The sequence below is a fragment of the Dufourea novaeangliae genome, unplaced genomic scaffold, assembly GCF_001272555.1.
Source record: "Dufourea novaeangliae isolate 0120121106 unplaced genomic scaffold, ASM127255v1 scaffold248, whole genome shotgun sequence".
Lineage (NCBI taxonomy): Eukaryota > Metazoa > Arthropoda > Insecta > Hymenoptera > Halictidae > Dufourea > Dufourea novaeangliae.
The window spans coordinates 3,095,401-3,114,674 of NW_015374156.1; positions in this window are offsets into that span (position 1 = coordinate 3,095,401).

Consider the following 19,274-nt stretch of genomic DNA (forward strand, 5'->3'; position numbering starts at 1 on the left):
TCGCGCGGGAATCAGCGACCGTTTTGCCGTAGAATTCTATCGGGCGCGATAAAATGCATAAAATTACAGCCGAAACTTCCTCGGATAATTTCAGCAACGAGCGGTTTTGCGGTTCAGATGTTGCTGGCGAACTTCCTCGGGCCAGATCAAGTGTCGGGATAAGGGCTTCCAGCCTCGAGGGAACTGCTCCAATGGGATCTCGTTGCAAACACGAAAGGCCCTGATTTTCGACGAGATAGGTAACATAATATTCGCCGAGTACTAAAAGAAATTATCCCCGTGGACAGTTGACCAGTTTCGCCGATAATCAAACTATTCGCGGGGGCCACGTGTTTTCGTGATCGAGGAAACTCTTATCGGGCGGAATCTAGTTTAACACTAGAATTAGTTCTAACAACCTTCGATCGGTGGATAAAACTGAACAACTTTTGAAAATTTAAAAATTTACATGTCATGAAATAAATATCATTGACATCAGAATTCCAAAGCTTTATCACTGTGATAAACCTTATTAAAAAGTCAATGTTACACCTGGAGACTCCTCCCTGTCAATACCGAGGATCCTTCGAGCACTGATCGAGGATTTACTGTATTACCATTGAATATCTGAGGAACTTTTACCCTAAAAAATATGTCAAGAATTCAATCTACTTGTATTCCTTTCGAATTCTTAATCGTCAAAAATACCAAACCTGAATTTACACTAACGTGGTCTATACGTATTCTGAAGTGGGGTGTGATATTCTCCATTTTAAGAAAGTATACAACACACTGCTTAATTAAAACCCACTAGCCCGAAAATACGATGGCAATGCAGAAAATTAATATAACTGTCTAAGGTAGATTGAACATATGTAATAATGCACAAATTATTTGAACGTATAAACGGGTCTCAAACAGAATACAAGAGACTCAGTCCATTTGCGCAAACTTCCTCGCACAAGTTAGTTTGCGCAAAATTATTTGAACGTGCAAATGGACCTTTCCTCCTTATCGAAGAGAAACAGGGGGTAGTTGGTAGGTGGATGGAGGAGCAATAATCTGTCGTCCTTTAGCGAACAGACTGTAATTCCCTTAGACACAGGAGTATCGATCGCCGTCAGCTGTCGTTCTGATTGAATCGCGCAATTTGCGCACTGGAAAATCCTCTTTACGATGCACCCGCGTAAAATAGACACTTGACATTATGCTACGCTCGCCTCCCCCCCATCGATCCATGAGCAAGTTTGTAGTGTAAGCAGCCACCCCCCACCCCGTCGAGTATCGATAAGTTGTACCGTGCCCGTAGAAACTCGGGGAACTGCTTTTCTCTATAGGTTCCTTGGAACGGCTGTACTTTCTAAAACCTGAATGCAAGGGGCTCATAAAACAGGTGTGTATTAGAATTCCGGGGCATCGGAAACGCTGGAGTGTACTTAGGAACTTCTGTCAGACGGAGACTTTATTCTTTTGGATATTCGAATTGTTTGTCGAAGTGCTGGAGAAGATTAACCCTTCGATTCGCAGATTATTTGACAATTGCAGAGAAAAATATTTTTCTTTTATTTTTACCTATGTTACGTGGGATGATACAAAAATTGTCAAATGGTAACGTATGGGAAATGACATTAAAGGCTTTCAAAATGTCAAAATGTTCTTGTGAATCATATATGTGTTACATGACATATGCGTCATTCACAACAAAATTTTAACATTCAATCGTAATGTCATGCAATATAGGCATATATGATTCACAAGAACATTTTATCATTCTGAAAGCCTTTTAAATTACACTTTTCATTTGTTGCTGTTTGACAACTTTTTTTACTTTTATCACAGATATGTATAATAATTTACGTTGTAAAGTTGTTATACACAATGCAGCCTATGTTTGTTACCTTTGATCAGTAAACCCTCTTGAAATTTTTCAAGGAAATTGAAGATTTATATGCTTTTATTGTGTTGCTAACAATGCTCGACCCTTGAATTCTAGCGAAGTAAAGAAACAAAGGACAATAACGTCTTGTTTTATCGATAAGGTTTTAAATGCATGTTAAAATTTTTGTTATACAGTTTACACAAGACTAGAAAATACTATTATATACTCATAGATCCGAAAAAATACACGATACTGATATTTTATGTCGTAATTTATAATACGTAACTAAGTGGCTATAATGGGAAAAAAAGTTCACTAAATCGTTGTAAACGTTTTGAATTCATTTGAAGAAGAATTAAAAGGAAATTTAATTGTATAAAAACAAATTTGTTCGATATTGTTACCTTTTGTGAGGGAATGTCCTCGTGATAAATAAGAGTTTCCTTTCACTATTTATCTGTGTAATTGTTTGAATAAAATGCGAGAAATGTATACATTTTATTATGTAATAATACAGAAATGCAATACCGCACAAATTTATTCACGATAAATATGATAATATTTATCTGACCGAAGTACGTAGCACGTCGTAAATTTTATTTTAAAATTAACTACAATTCATCACAAAACGATGATAAAAGCAAAAAATTAGGACAAGTACAGAGGGATTGCGTAACGGTATTTCTGCTTTTAATTGGTACTTCGATAGTCTGTAAAAAAATATGTCACTGTACATGGAATCGTTATATTAATTATGTATACAGAAGAGTAACGAAAATGAGATATTCATTGAAATGTTTTGTTTGTAAATGTTTGTAGGTGAGTGTATATGTATAGTCAGAAGGTTCATTGCCTTTACTTTGCAGGCTATTGCAAGAATTCTGAAGGAAAATTATTTCTACATCCTCTTGGAACTTTATACCTTCCCTTCTGCGAAACCCCCCGGGGCAAGATGTTGCAAGATGTATGTACTTTCATTTTGAATAACACGTGATCCCAAACTTTTGGACGATAGTATACTTCCGGAAAAGTCTTTCACTGCAGACTTCACTGCATACTAACTGCACTACTTAAAAAACTGAGACCACGTACAAGAAGTTAATAAGTTAAACTGTACGTACTGTACCATACACTTTAATAAAAACGTTAAAATTCTACTATTGAATCGTCAGATTCTGTTACTGATATGATTCTAAAGAAAATAAATTTACTTTAAGAAAACTAGGGTAGGGCAAAGGCTATTTTTTTCCCTCTGAATGGGGAGGACAAAATTGATCTTAAGGTAAACTTCATAATATGTGTTACATTAAATGGATTTTAGATTTATTTTGACACACAATATATTAAATTATATAATATTTTTCTTTTCTGAGCGATGGCTGAAAAATTCAATTTTTTCCCTCTAGAGTAGGTCAAAAGCCATTTTTTCCCTGTGGAAGAGGGACGGGGGGGGTAGGGGTCAAGTGGTACGCTCATGAAACTTACGAATATGAACTGAATGTATTACCCACAAAATAACAATTTCCCACAATTACGTTCGACCAAAAAGATCTGAAATTACGAACAAAATCGCGCAAAATATTCCCGCAAAAAACGTAACAACTCGGAGTATCGCTGGAGGGCAAACCACAAGGGACTCGAGGCGAATTATAGAGTAATAAGTGGATATCGTTTTCGGGAAAGCGGGCACCGAACGACGAACACCACAGAAATCTTTTGGCCATTTCGAGATTCGGCCCGGGCGATCCTCCATTATATGGTACCTTTGCATGTAAAAGGTACCTACGCCAGAACGTGTATCATCCGCGAACGTGTCTCTCTGTTTCAATACGAAACGGTACAAGTACAAACGTTCGGTTGAACCTGTTTTACGACCGCTATAATCGTCGTTCCAGTGCAAACACAACCCCGGCGGGCGGCGAAACGGCGATAAAGCGAGGAAGGCAAGGTTAAAGAACAACGCCCCGAGAATAAATATAGATAGAACACCTTTCAAAACCCGGACACGAGGGAGGGGGTGGGGTAGACGGTTGGCTGGACTATACTCGGGATAATATTTAAACAGCGAACGGAACGGAGCTGTGACGATCCAAACGGGAAACGCAAATCGTTTTATCGGGAAATTCCTTTCGTTTTCCCTCCCCTACGTGTCTCGTCGGACCCCCCCCCCCCGGCCAACCGAGATTAAACGCTAATTCCTCGAGAGCTAACTAATCGCTATTTCACCGTCCGTTTTCGTTACGATTTCTTGCCGCCTCCTTTGAAACGACCTGGTATGAATTTTTTCCCTTGAAACGATGCTTCGCGGATTAGCGCACGCGTAAAGGTACGGATTAATGTTGAGTGCATCTCCGTTCTGGTGAACTGGTTCGTTTATTAATTTCGAATTTAATGGTAGTTTCGGTTGAAAGTGACTGTAATAGATACTGAGATTTTTATGGTCTGATTGGTGGAGTGCGAGGATGATTTAATTGTGGATGTTGATGAAAATTTGAATTTTTATGTATTAATTATCGAATAAAGTTTTCAATTTTCAACGAGGGTTTCAAGAAACGATAACTAGAATGCAGTGTTTTACGTGTCTTTGTGATTTTTTTTTCGGAGCTCTAGCCAACCCTATTTCTTGCTAACAAAAATCGATTTTAATCTTAATGTATTGCAAGAAGGAAGTAGGACTAATAAATATACATTTTTTTATTTTCGGATATATGGAAGCCCTTGTTACCCTGCGACCTAAGCAGAACCCACTGACCCCCTAAATTGTGCTTCCAGGTTTAAGATTCTCGTTTTATCGCGTTTTAAGTATTCATGTTTGCCATAAATGTATAAAGTCCCTACTCTAGTTAATAAGTAGTCGCGGAGAAACTAGGACCATATCTTATGAAGTTACGTGACTATAGGGGACACTGGAGTAAACCCGGAACCTTAAGGATAAAATTTCGTAACTCTGACATTAATAAAATAAGATAAAATATAGATATAATAGAAAAAAATAGAAGTTTTTTAGAAGAATCTTTTCACCAAACAATAGCGTATATTTAACTTCTTAGAACAAAGAAAATGCAAAATAAAATAACGAATTTAAAAATACTTTGTATATATGTACGATTTTGCCTTATAATTTGAACAAAAACCGAGTAGAATTCATCCAATTCTTCAGACACAAAAACCACTTTATTACACTTTAATGAACGAATAATAGCATAATTTATACCAAAAAGTACTTACCAACACTGTCAGTAATTGTCAAGTTTTAAAATGATCGAAAATTCGATCGGAACACTCGAAAACACAGAAACATCGCAACCCCAATAAGCACACGTGTATCGCCATCGGCGTGTGTTGATTAACTGATGCAAATGATGACGGTACATGGCTGCCAGGACTCAGGAAAATTGAAAACCGTTTCAAAAATAATAGTAGGTTCCGAGTTTACCCAGGTACCTGGTTCTGGGCGGGTCTCGTCCAAAAGTAAAACGTAAATCAAATATGTTCTGTGTATACAAGGTCATTCTAACAACTGTGCCAGGCTAGAGTTTTGTTCAAAATGAAATTAAAAAAGCATGGTAGAGGAAAATTTTCCACTGTTTCCTCCTTTCATTCCCACATTATTTGACAATTACAACAAAAATATTTTATTGTATTTTTGTCCATATTCAACACTATTACTCTCATCGCAATTATGTATAATAATTTACATTGTAATATCACTGTACATAATAAAACCCATTATTCTTCTTTTTGTTAAGTAAATCCTCGCGAATATTCGAATTAATTACACATCTCCAATTTCTCAAATTGAAATCTATACGTCATAAAAGGTGTAAATATTAAAAAATTTAATTTTCATCTGCCAAATATCTATCAATATTATTATCATCCAAACTACAACTTTAACAGTAGAACTACCAAACCCGTCAAAATGAGGGAATCCAGATGTTTTCTTTTACAATTATTGGAATCCTAGATTACGCAATTACCTTACACTAGATTACCTAATATTACACAATTCAACTCAACATACATCCAATGCTGGTAGCTCTAGTGTTAATAGTTACAAAATCTCTTAAGTATTCATTCATCGGTTCCTTTACCCTATCTAAATATTTTCAGAACACCTGAAGTTGTATATTTGCAAACACAAAAATCCTCCCTCCAGCAAAGTGATTAAACAGTACGAAATTGTCTTCTACGATTCTCATCTAACTTCATTTCAAACCTAGCTACAACCTGGCTCAGTTACCAGACCGACACTGCACACTAATCTCACCGAGTGTACCACGGCCATTATTGACCAGTCGCAGACCAAATTCTTCAACCTCTAAAGCTGGTCTTGCTTCGTTCTTCGGGCCCGTGAGGAATTTCGCTAGCACATCGCTCTTGAAACCAATTTCGAAACGATTCCCTCGCTCGCTCTATCTCTCCTTCTCTCTCTCTCTCTAGGACGCGACTGCCAGAACACAAATCACGTTTAAAGTAAATGAAAGAGCCCGCAACGCGTTTTTCGTCCCCTTTCCAACCGCCTCGGTTCGTCCCGACCAGGTATACATAGGGGGTGGGGGGTTAACTTCGGCAATATTTAACGTTTGCGTTAACGTGTTTTGAGTGGATTCAACGGCCGTCTTTCCCTGTCGGCGTGTTTTTACCGTGCCCAGTTAATGCGAACTTCCTGCCCGGATACAAGTTACGGGAAATTCAATTTAAACTTCATTTTCGGCCATTTATCGAGAGGGGCGTGAGGATCGGTGTCAGCCAATTACTTTTCCGCGAAACGTTATCCGCGCCACTAACCGGGCGCACATTTACTCGTTTCCCAGGCTGGAAATTTCGAAACTGGTCCGAATCAGAATTATGCTCGCGAGCCTCGCGGAGATTTTGACGCAGCGAAACGTTGCATCGATGCACGTCGTGGCGAAGAGAAAAGAGTTGCACGTTTGTTGCAAAGCGACTAAATTGAAATGTGGAACCAGTTTCAGCGATCAAGACGTGGAGGGGGGGGGGGGAACGGCTAGCCGAGATTTCATGGCGAACTGGTTCGCTTTAAAGTTGCGAATTACTTGATCCCGCTGGTATACGTGATTCGGTAACGATGCCAGGACGTGTTTTCACCTGTATTCGATAACTTTCGTAAAAGTGGAGATATTAATCTACGATTCAATATAAACGGAGTTTTATGTCTTTTGTTATCGGTGTCGAAACGATAAAAGGGCGATTATTAAATGTTCTTCTAGAAAGTGTCATTTGATTAACCTTCGTCAGGATAGAATGGAGAAGAGCCTCAGAGGCTCTCAGTAGAGAACAGCTAAAATTAATAATTCTAACTTCTTTTTTTACTTTTTCTAATTCCGTTATATTTATAATATTTATAATATTTTATATATATATATAATAAACGATACAAACTTTAATGTTGCTATTTTACTAAATAAATGAACGGAATTAAAAAAAGTAAAAAGAAAGTTAGAATTATTAATTTTATATGTATGTATTATTATATTATTCATTATGAAATAATAAAAGAACATCGAAGGCTGTTCTATCTGGATAAAGGTTAAAGAACTACTGTAACAAAAAGTAACGCATCATAATTTCGTTCCAGTATTAGTAACAGTGATTAACGTTAATCGTATTTAAAGGCGTTCCACGTAATAAATACGACAAAAGCCTCTCGATCAAATTCCATTAAATGTATATTGGTTTCAAATATGTTTAACCCTTTCAAGCCCAAGTTAATGATCTATCGTTACCCCTGTTACTTGCGAAAGTTATCACCATTACGATTCATCGTTATCACCTTTTATTACCTTTTATGGTATACAATTTTTTATTTATTTCAAACAAACTTCTTATGGAATTTCAAAGATTTTAGGGTTTACGTTACAATGATCCTCTAAGCTTTCTACCAAGTGCTCCTCAGAAATTTCTAATCGATCAGATTACAACCACTATAATTTGAAACACGACCAACAGCCTTTATTCAAAAAACACATACATTTTCAACGATTTATAACTTAAAAAACAAAATAAAGTGTGCCTCTTTCACTGTGGCAATTGATGTGTTAATATTTTTACTCCACCCTGACTGATAATCTGGCTACGCCCATGGTTTAAATAATAGTAAACAATCCGGAAAGCAGAACTTCAGTAACATCACCGTAACAACAAATACAACGAAAACTATTTTTATCTGAATTCATATGTCCCGTACTGTACTTATGAACGACAGTGTACTCGTTGGTGGCATCAGAAGCTATAGTTAATGAACCAAGCACGTCCTGCGACCAACAGCACACCGCCAGTGAATCCCTACAACGGTCTACGCAGACAGGAAACAACGGAATCATGTTTCCACGTAAACTAAATTGCTCCCGATCGTCGTCCCCGATCTTCCGTACGTTCGCCAGTATCAGAGTACGCGCAAATTATTCTCGTTGATCCCGAATCGGTAGTTAGCCGATCGGCGAGCCAACGCGCGCGTGATCGTTGAACGGTAGATCGGATTGGTTCTCTCGGTCGTGAAACACTGTAAGACCGGCTCTTCGACCCGTTTCCCTCCCTTTGCCCACGATCCAGAAGAGCCTTCGTTCCTCCTCCGGTTGCTCTCGTTTCTTCGATCCACAGCTGCTGGACTCCTGCAGTTACCCACGTTCTACGCTCACGAGCGATTCTCCTCTTCTCTCCCCCCCCCCCCACCTCGTTCTGCGTTAGTTCACGCAGGCAACCGAAGCGACTTGTTTTAAAATCCACTCGAGAGCCGGTCCGAGCTGACCGGACCAAGCTGAATGTATCACGATGTGCATGCCGATAATTATTTACGACGAGAGAAAAATCGTTATTCGCTCGTGAGTAACGAGCTTGGATTATGCTGTCTTAACTTGACTTATCTTGCAGCGAGAGTGCGAGATTTCTTGGATGGAACTATAATTTACTGGTAGATTTCGTTTTTTTTTTTTTTTTTTTTGTTTATGAAAATGTCCCATTGTAGTCAGATACTCGATATATGTAACTTAGACCGTCTAGTGAGGTATGTTCGTAAAGAGAAAAATGAAATCTATCAGTGTTCGAAGTCTTCGGGGCATTACATGCGAAATCCTTTGAAACTTTATACATATATCACTAAAGACTACAACATATCCAAGTGTCAACAAAATTCAGAACGTTACTCCAAATAGTGTCCGATTTTGTATGGAATGCCCCCTTGATTAAATTAATGAGATCTTGGACCTCCTTTATTAGACACTGGGAAGAAGTGAAATACCTTAATTTAAGGTAACTTCGACTCAGCCAAGGGTAACTATGTCTCAAAGTCAGAAAGTCATCATTTTCGTAAAAGTCAACTTAATTTAACAATTTGCAGAGCTGCAAAATTGAAAATAATCGCTTCTTGACTTCATGACAAAGTTACCCTGACCCGAGTCAAAGTTACCCCAATTTACAGTACTCAATATACATCACTATAATGGGATATGTTCATAAATATAATGACAAAATCTGCCAGTGTTCAAAGTCTCGACTGAATCGGTGACTCGAGCACCTTGTACCCTCTTGTTAGACACTGAGAAGCAGAAATGAGATACTTGAAAGGTTGACTATCCTCGTTCTCTGGCAAGGGATATGAAACAGGTGGAATGCATTTTAAAATGCACTCAAGGACTGGTCGATCTGACCATACTTTATTGGAATTTTTATTGGAAATCGATAGAATATTGAATATTAAGGTCTGGGAAATCCAAGATTCATTTTCATCGAGATGTATAAAATACAAACGATAGTTGCAGCAACTATGAACCTATAGTAGTGCTAGTGAAACTTTCGATTAATACTTTTTCCAAGATATCAATCGACATTTTAAATATACAGTCTTATCCACCGTCTCCTTGTAATTATTTGGTGCGATACTAATAGCGATACAGGCACTTGGCCTCATCGCTACTAATTATATCAGCGATATGAGCAATTTACACGTATCCTGGGACACCATTAAACTTGAAGGTGTTCTCGGCAAACTCTTCATTACCGTGAATGATGATAATGGACCCCGATCGGTGATGAATGTTGCCGTTTAAATATACACGGATCTGCTATTTACATCTTGAACGACACCTGAGGTACTTAATTGCTGAATATCGTGATACGCATACATGAGGAATTTTGTGGTTTTTTCATGAATATCTCTCCTTCTAAAGAGACAGAAATAAAGTGAATTCAAACAATTTAAATAATTGATTTAAATACATATATGTCTCAGGATGCATACTTGTTGTTCGTTCAAAGAAACGTGTCTTTCCTTATTTAGAAAGCAAACCATCAAGACTATTATGATTCTTCTACAAATGAAATTGCTCACTATAAACAAGATAATATTCCGGTTGAAACTTTGTAAATCTGAAATAGCCTGCTTAATAATTTAAATGGGTAACAAAGTTCTTTCTCAATCCCGTATAATAACATAAATATGTTATCTCGAATACTCGAGTACAGAATTAAATAAAGAACAACAGTTTGCATATCCATGAACACAAAAATTACCTACTTAACTCTTACAATTCCTAAATAATTATTATTTCATATAAACTTATGTTTATTGAAGTTTGAATATTTCAATCGCTCTAAAAAAATAAAACGCACATTCTTTCACGCATCTAACAATATAATTCTGTTATCTCGAATACTCAAGTACAGAATCAGAAATTGACAAACAGTTTTTATATCCATAATTCTGTAAATAAATACAAAAATTAAGCTTAATTCCTACAATTCCTGAACGATCATAATCTCTACGAATATTAATTTCTATTTAATGTCTGAATATTTAACTTACCCTAAAGCAAAATCAACTACACTTTCCTTTACGTACACATTCGATCGCACCGAAAACTTCTTCATTAACCCAGTGTTTTCTGAAGATTTTAGACGAGACTTTACGGGGACTTACTCGACGAGCAGTGTCCCTATTAATAACTTCCAAAACGTGCACGAATTTACCCGTCAACCCCTCTCGCCATTTAAACTTTGACAATGTTCCGTGTCTTTGCGCGGTTGTTTGGGCGAGTGGGGGAGTGAAAAAAACCGCCTCGTTCAGTCGCGCGAAGTTGCACGAGAGTTTCCCGCCCACAAGAACCCAGAGCGATGCGACTCGTTGCAACTGAAGCTAACGCGTATTATTTCTAGCAAAGTTCGAAATGAAAGTTACGCGATTTACAGGAAGGGGGGGGGAGGAGAGCTTTTCCTCTGTAACGCCGACTTCGCGCGTAATTCGCACTTCCGGTGAAGTTTTCACTTTCCGCTGCAACCGCGCGCTTCAACGTTCGTTAAGTTTCGCGAAGCATCAAAGGTGACACCGAAATTGAGTAAAAGCTAATTAGTATCGCTGTGTGAAACACATTGTACATGGAAAAATAAGAAAGTTCATAGTTTAGTATTATTTACTAAATATTAATAATTCTTCTCGAGAATTGTAAGTAGAGGTTTCGACCTAAAACTGTAAAACATCAGTTATGATGTTGGTTTATTTGCTTTATGCTCAAATGATTGCATGCTTCACATTAGGTGTTTGGTAAACTTTGTGAAATATCAAAGCTGACCTCAAAATTGAGTAAAAGCTAATTAGTTTCACTGTGTGAAACACATGATGAAAAATAAGAATATTCAGAGTTTAATATTGTTTACTATTTATTGTATCATAATATTAATAATTAATGTGAATAAATGTAATTCAAAGTTTCGAATACAACTTTAAAGCATCAGCCATGGTGTCAGTTTATATTGCTACATTAAAACGATACTTAAAACTGGATATAAGTGTGGATTAATGAAAATGACCATTTTATAAGACCAGATATTCCTATCACGACCCTACGTCAACTTCTTCGTTGCCTTATTTTAACCAATATCACGACCACATTGACTTCTCCCTGGAATTGACTCCTCGTTCAGAAAGAATTTACCTAGATCAACCCCTGGATCCCAGTAACGAGTTTGACCGAGGATCCTCGATCTCATTTATCTTGTACGCCATCTTCATCTTCTGTATATTACCAGACTACAACCAGTTCGGTAGTAATAACAATAATCAGTTCGACATAATTACGGTCGCAGATCGCCAAGAATAAACGTAGAAAACATCCAGTCTCCTATAATTCCCAATTCCTCCACATACGTTTCTTGCATCAGCCAGGAGCGTCCTAATCCATACGTCATTTGCCCCACTCGCCATTACTCACACATACGATCACCTTACATTCCCCTACATACGTTATTCTAGCCCACAAAGACGAAACGATCGAACAGCTCGCGTGTCCAGAATGTTTCTTCGAAAAATATTTACGTCTTCATCGCCGACGGGGGCGTTCGATCAGCATTCAATAAAAATCAGTTACCATTAGCGTCATGCATGGCACCTGGTGGGAGGATCGGGGACCCTTATCCGTCTCTATCCACAATTTTATTGACTTGCCAGGCGAAACGTGACAGAAAGACCGTTATACATAACCTCGAGAAACGATTTATCCTCGAACCGAACTCGACGATTTCGTACGTCGAACCGATCGATCGATCCGAACCTCCTTCCTATTTCGACTTCGTGAAAGAAACCGGGATAAAAATTGCGGGAAAGGACGCGATGCCGGAAAATGACGGCATTCATCTTCTTACGTAGGATCCTCCAGGCCCCAACGTGACATATACCTTCTACGCGGTATTGGGGGGAAAAACACGCGCGGTGCCGTTCGCGGACAACCGGAGACGGATGATGGAGCCTGCTTGGATAGGCAACGAGGCGTCCGTGCAATTGCTCCGCGATGCCGCAGAACATCGCGCCCCCCGGGTGCAACGTCGAATAACAAGCTTTTTTGTGAAACTGGCCCGCGGAAAAACTGATCGGTTTCCTGAATTATAGAGAGAACCGCGAACGGGTTTTGTCGACTCCGAGAGAATCCTTTTGCTCGGGAGATTTTTCAGACGATTAGGGACGAGCTTTTCATTCTTGAATTATTTCTTGCCTCGATCCTCCGTCCACATCCTTGATGTACACTCTGTAGGTATTTACCCCCCCCCCCCCTTCACATCTATATTCGATTCGGTTTAGTAAAAAAATGTATCGAAGTTTTCGATTTTTTTCAGGATAAGGGCCACACGTCGAGCAACTTTCATGATTATTAATTGAAAATTCTCTAAAGGGAAGTGAAAAAGAGTAATTGAATAAAAAATTATCATTATGTTCAGAATGAGTTTCTGGTAGATACTTTGTCTGCTTAACTTGGGGAATTCGTGTTAGTGTACTTTGATAGACATGATATCTAGGATTATTTGTAAATGTATCATCAGTATGTATAATGTTCTGAAGTAATATTTTCTTAGCGTCTTCATCTTAACTCCATATGCCCTAATTATAAACGATAGTGTATCTTAACACTAGAACTACCAGCGTTGAATGTATACTAAATTATATTGCATAATATATCAACATCTATAATATATGTTACAGTGTAATGTAGAATATGTAATAAATTAAAGGACCTACGAAAGCGTCTTTATAATTTCCGTAGTTGTGAAATAGGAATCCTAATTTTGACAGATTTGGTAGTTCTAGTGTTAATTGGGTACAGTAGAGTCGTAACTATGATTTTTCTTCTTAAGTATTTTCTGAGATCAGTGTACGAAGACAATGAATTTTTATACTGATATGTAGAATTAGCAAAAATTATTACTCGAGCTGGAATAATTGTTACTTGAAATGTAGTTTGTGTGAATACAAATACCACAAAAAAGTACAAAATTTGCTGAAGTAATATACATAGGTATTGAGGAATAATAGTTTTCAAACAGGACAAAATGTTGTAGTGTAAGGTAGAAGAGCCTGTGAACCGTTTCTGAGTTAATACTTCAGTTCAGGGAACAGGAAAATAGAAATTTGCTCGTGAAAATGATATGTAATGAAACAACGTAGACGAGGACAACGTACTTATTGCATTGAATTACTCAGATTCTGTAGTTCCAATAGGATGGCAACACATTTTAAATTCAGAATATCTCCCCAATCGTCTGTTTAATTAAAACTGCAGAGAATGGTGAGAACAAAATAATGAATACTGTTAACACGTTGACTGCACTCTAGGGAGTATACTTTTCCATATTATTAATATTGGACCATAGATCGGTAAACTTCTACAAACTAAATGCCAAAAGTATGATAACATAGTTGACTTTAATAATTTCATATAACATTTTATTCTTCTACACTCTGTAACGAAAATTGCACTTCGACGCTGTGGCTGAAATGTACGAAAATCTTTTAGCATTCAACGTCTTAAAATTGGTAAGAATTATTTCAAAATGAATAGAGTTCCACTAAAACTGATGTACTACTTATTGGTACACCTAATAATCTACTCTGATCGATAAATTCCGTTTAATCTTCGATACGATACAAACTCTTCTTATACATTTCTTTGCATTTGACACAACGCGATATTCCAACAAAAACCAGAAATTGTATGTACATGGATATCATGAACGTACATATTTTACCTCGTTGTTCATCGGGTTAACGTTAAACAGATCTCCGTTGCGCCGTTAATCATGAAGTGTTTTCATCGATTTTGGACACGAATCGTCGACGGCGGGCCAGCGTTCGAGCAAACTGCCTTTGACAGGGCGCGAACAATTAATGCACCTTCTCTCTAAGTACTTCGTAAAGCAAGTGCGCCGTATTGTTCCCGTTTTGAAAGCTGCGGAGTGTGTAAGTGGTGTCTTAAATGCACCTTGTCCGACGCGTTTGCAACGCTTGACATGTCATGCAAGAGCGTAGAGAGGCTTAGGCACCTGAATAACTGTATATTCCCTTCTTCTGCATCGGGCACACGCGCATACAAGTATAATACTACACTGGTTTTATACACACGTGGGGCAATCTACTACGCGTGCTCCTCCCATGGAATTCCTTGGCCGCTCAGCGAGTCGATTTCTCATTTAAAATTCTTGCACGGGTGGTTATTACTCTCAACCGCTTCTGGATTTATTTCTGTCAGCTGCGCTTCTTTTGCCAATGCAATTTCCGATACCTTAACGCGAGGAGACCATTAGTGTTACCTTTAATTTCGGAAATTCGTATATTGAAACAATTCTCAATGTGTTTTTGGTTTTCCTTTTATTTTTTTAATTATACGCACTTCAACTTAGAATTGTCGAATTACCGTTTTATGCTAGGAGATACCGACAAGGTATGCTGAATGGAATTGAGCAAGATCTTTTGTAAGTGAAAAAATTTATATTCTGTTTGGATTTATCGATTCGTCGAGTTAATGGGGTATTCCCATTCGGAGGAGTCAAAAAAATATATTTTCTTACGGTATAGCACTTTGAAAATGTGTTTCAAAAGAGATATGCTTGAATTCATTGAATAATGATTTTAAGAGCACGATACGTTCGAAGAACGGTGTACCGCTACTCGAGTAAACGTGTTCTTTTCTTGGAACCATGTTCTCAAAATTGGCTGCCACGATATCTCAATAATGAGTTAAACCAATCTACTTCAGCTTTGACATACATATATAATATACGTCTTTATATCTTGTGAACTACTATTATGTCAACATCTACAATAGTTTGTTTTTATCACCTCAAGAAGTTGCAAATTTCATGAATTTTTGCTTTACATGACTGTCGTTTTGTTAACAAATTTTTTTTATGCTTCATAGTAGTTCACAAGATAGCCACTTTTATGTAGATTAAAATCGTCTTTGATTTCTTTTTCCGATGAATATAACAACGTGAATCGTGACAGGCATTCAGAGCGAGACGCTACAAAAACATGTAATAACTTTGTTAAAATAAGAGACAATTGCACAAAAATTTTACTGTGCTTTCTTGAAATGTAAATAAACATGTACAAAAAACTACAAGTTCATTGGTCCATTAATCCTTAGTTCTAAAAATCGCTTAACAATGACGCCTCCGAGTGGGAATACCGCCTTAAGTGTTTCGCTTGGAACTAAAACAGATTAACAATTCCGTGATTCAGACGAGTAACGGTGCTTGATAGTAATGGGTATTGTTATTTTTAATGGAAATTATTCCCGTTCGACGTATACTTTCATTATGTGTAATTGTACATGTATGTGACTTGTTTCTGTCGGAATTAAAACCATTTAGAGCTTCTTTTAGTATTGACAAAAATCGAGCACGTAATTTCTGTGATTTCTGATATTTCTATAATTTCTACAACTTCCGCAGTTTGTAATAATTGCTACAACCATTAATGTATTCGCTTATTCGGAACGCTTCAGCAATTTCATAATGTTTCTAATATTTATAATGAATCTCTATCATTTATATACATTATATACCGAATTATTCGTTGAACGATAATTAGCGTAACGTTTAAAATGTATTACCCCTCCCCACCCACAAATAACAATTTCCCATTTTCATATAACCACAATTCCCGGATAGCGCGGTCATATAATCATCCAGTGTGAACCATACGCGGAATCGTAACAAATTTTCGGCGATCCGTGTGTTTTTGTTATAAATTTAATGGGTCACTATGGATGCTTGATTACAAATTGCAAATATCGAGCGAAACAAGTAAATTATTTAGGTAAATTCAATATCAAGCTTTCAAGCGTTTAATTATTTTCCAGATGATCTCTCTTCGATTTCCGAATTGCTGTATATTATTAATTAACAACCGTGCTACCTAAACGAAACATAATTACCGTTTGTACGATTGGAATACAACAACTCCCGCCACTCATTAATTGCGACATACAACATTTCTACGATTTTTTTCTTCTATTATTGTACATTCATCGAAAACTCGAGAAGAAAAATAATCCCGACAAAAGTTATTCGCAATCAAGGCTGTTGTTCGCTTAAAATTGAATTCAAAATATAACTAATTTTTATTTCAGACCTTGCTTCCTGAGTATATATATTTACAAACAAAAAGTTTTTTGATGGAATAATCTGTAAAACCATTTGATCTAACTCAATACGTTCGGTATTTCAAGGAAAAATATTTAAATGAAGGAGGAAATCATTTCAACTACTATCATAACCCTACGTTTCATAAAATCTTTCGATAAAAGATAGAACAATATATCTTAATAAAAAGAGGTAACAAGAAAGAAGACTTGTATAGTCCTACGTTTCGTAACGTCTTCCGACAAAAGATCGAGAAGCACATCTTAACACAAAAACAGTGACAAGAAAGAAGACTCGAAAGAAAATTAAAAGATCAACATATGATTCAGGTACTGTCCAATACATGACCGACCAATAAAAGCCAGCGGAACATACGCCCTGTATACTTATACGAAACAGCTTTCCACCTGGCCACGTCACGAAATGGCCCTATTATCGATGAAAGCGGTTTTAGTCCCCGGGTTTCAAGGGTTGGGCCTTCGATAACGATTTCCGCTGCGTTCACGTAGTCAAGATGAGAATCCTCCAGCGCTGTGAAGGTTAACCATGCTCAAGGCCACACAGCTCTGGCTCATTCTCCTTTCTATTTTTGCGCATGCAGAATCCCCGCCCAGTTCCAGGGCTCTGCGTGCGTACGCCAGTGATGGGATCAGGTTTAACACAGACACACGCACATTCATGAATACCCGCTCAATTCATTCAATATCTGAGATTCGTTTAATTAATGTTCACAAGAATCTCCAGAGACGGGTTCACTTCATTCACTTGAGTAATACCAGATGTGTGTACAGTAAATCCGCGACGAGTGTTCGAAGACTTCTCAGCACTGACAAGGAGAGATCCCCAGGTGTAACGCTGACTTTTTAATTAGGTTTAGCACAGTGATAGAGCTTGGAATGCTAAAGGCAATGATATTTGTTTCAGCCACATATAGCGATTAGTTTATGAAATAATTCAGTGCCGAAGATCCTTGAACACTCATCGAGGATTTTATTTTGATTCCAACAGGTATCGAATCCTTTAAGCACTGCTTAAAGAATTCGATGATTATGCATTGCAGCCACTGTATCTGTCAGTATAATTCCTGGAAATTTTTTTTATGGATTCAAAACTATGGTCACCATCCAACGAAATGGTCAGTAAAAATTAGCAAACATTCACGTGGTATACCCAGTTATTGGATAGCAACTGTCTCTGTCCCTGTCTCACCTAAATGATCAATACCTCCATTTGTTTATAGTTACTGACTCGACTCGTTTAACGAGGTATAAGTGTTAATGTTGTATGCAAAATATGATGCTTTATCCGGCCTATGGGCATTTGTTTCGTTTCTTTGGATTGAGGTAATAGAACCGCAAATGGTAGCGACCCTCTAATTGCTTAGAGTAGAGTATGTATGATGTGTATGCAAAGTGAAACGGTATAAGTATGATAACGATTCGGAATTTTCGATTTATTCCGCATTTGGATAAAGGAAACGTGTTTTCTCTACCACAACTCGTTGATTGTCCAACGTATTACTATTTGAGCAATGCAATAAATCGTCGATGAATGTTCGAAGGTTTCCTCGGCAGTGAACATTAAATATTTCATAAACTAATGGCCATATGCGACTGAAACAAATATCAGTGGTTTCAGAATTACAAGCTCTATCACTGTACTAAACCTCATTAAAAAGTCAGCGTTCCACCTGGCGACCTCTCCGTGTCAATGCCGAGGAGTCTTCGAACGCTCATCGAGAATTTACTGTATCATGATAAAGGCCATCTGTTTAAGATCTTGCTGTTAAGAATATAAACATTTATCGAATCGTGTAGTAATTATAGTAATTCCACTCAGAAAAACCTAAATGAAATATAGTCAACAAAGTAATACATTTAACATATATTATTATAATGGAAACTGAATATAAGTGGATTTAACTCAGTCTAATAGCGGTGACCAGCACAACACAAAAATTTCTCCACTGCCTTATTTCATAGGTTATTTTAAATTGCACATCCTGCATCAAGGTAATGAGGTACACAGTCCACCTTGGTTCCTCGATATTAACGGTAATATTACGTCACATTCGCACACCTGTGCCGACGGTTAAATCTCCCGCGAAAAACCGCACCGTCAACTCTCTCGTTCAAGATGAGTTTGCACCTTTGCAAGAACTGTTTTTCTATTTCGAAGTAGTCGCAAGAAGGTTTCGAACATATGCTGTCGACGGCCTGCTTGGGACGCATTTGGTCCCCATCAACGGCGACGTTGGGACTCACCAGAGGAGCGAAATTGCTCCGGGATCTGCTTTGGATCACGCGGCACAACGGCCGAACATTCCCGAACCATAAATTCGAGTTCACGAGATAACGAGCCGGCGTAAAAAGTAACGAAGCTCGCAGTATCGTTGCATCCGCGCGAAATATTTACAGCTGGCTGCCGTTTCGCCAAGAGGAGGTCCCCTGGCCAGAAAAAAAAAAACACTCGGGGTTGACGTCGACGCGAC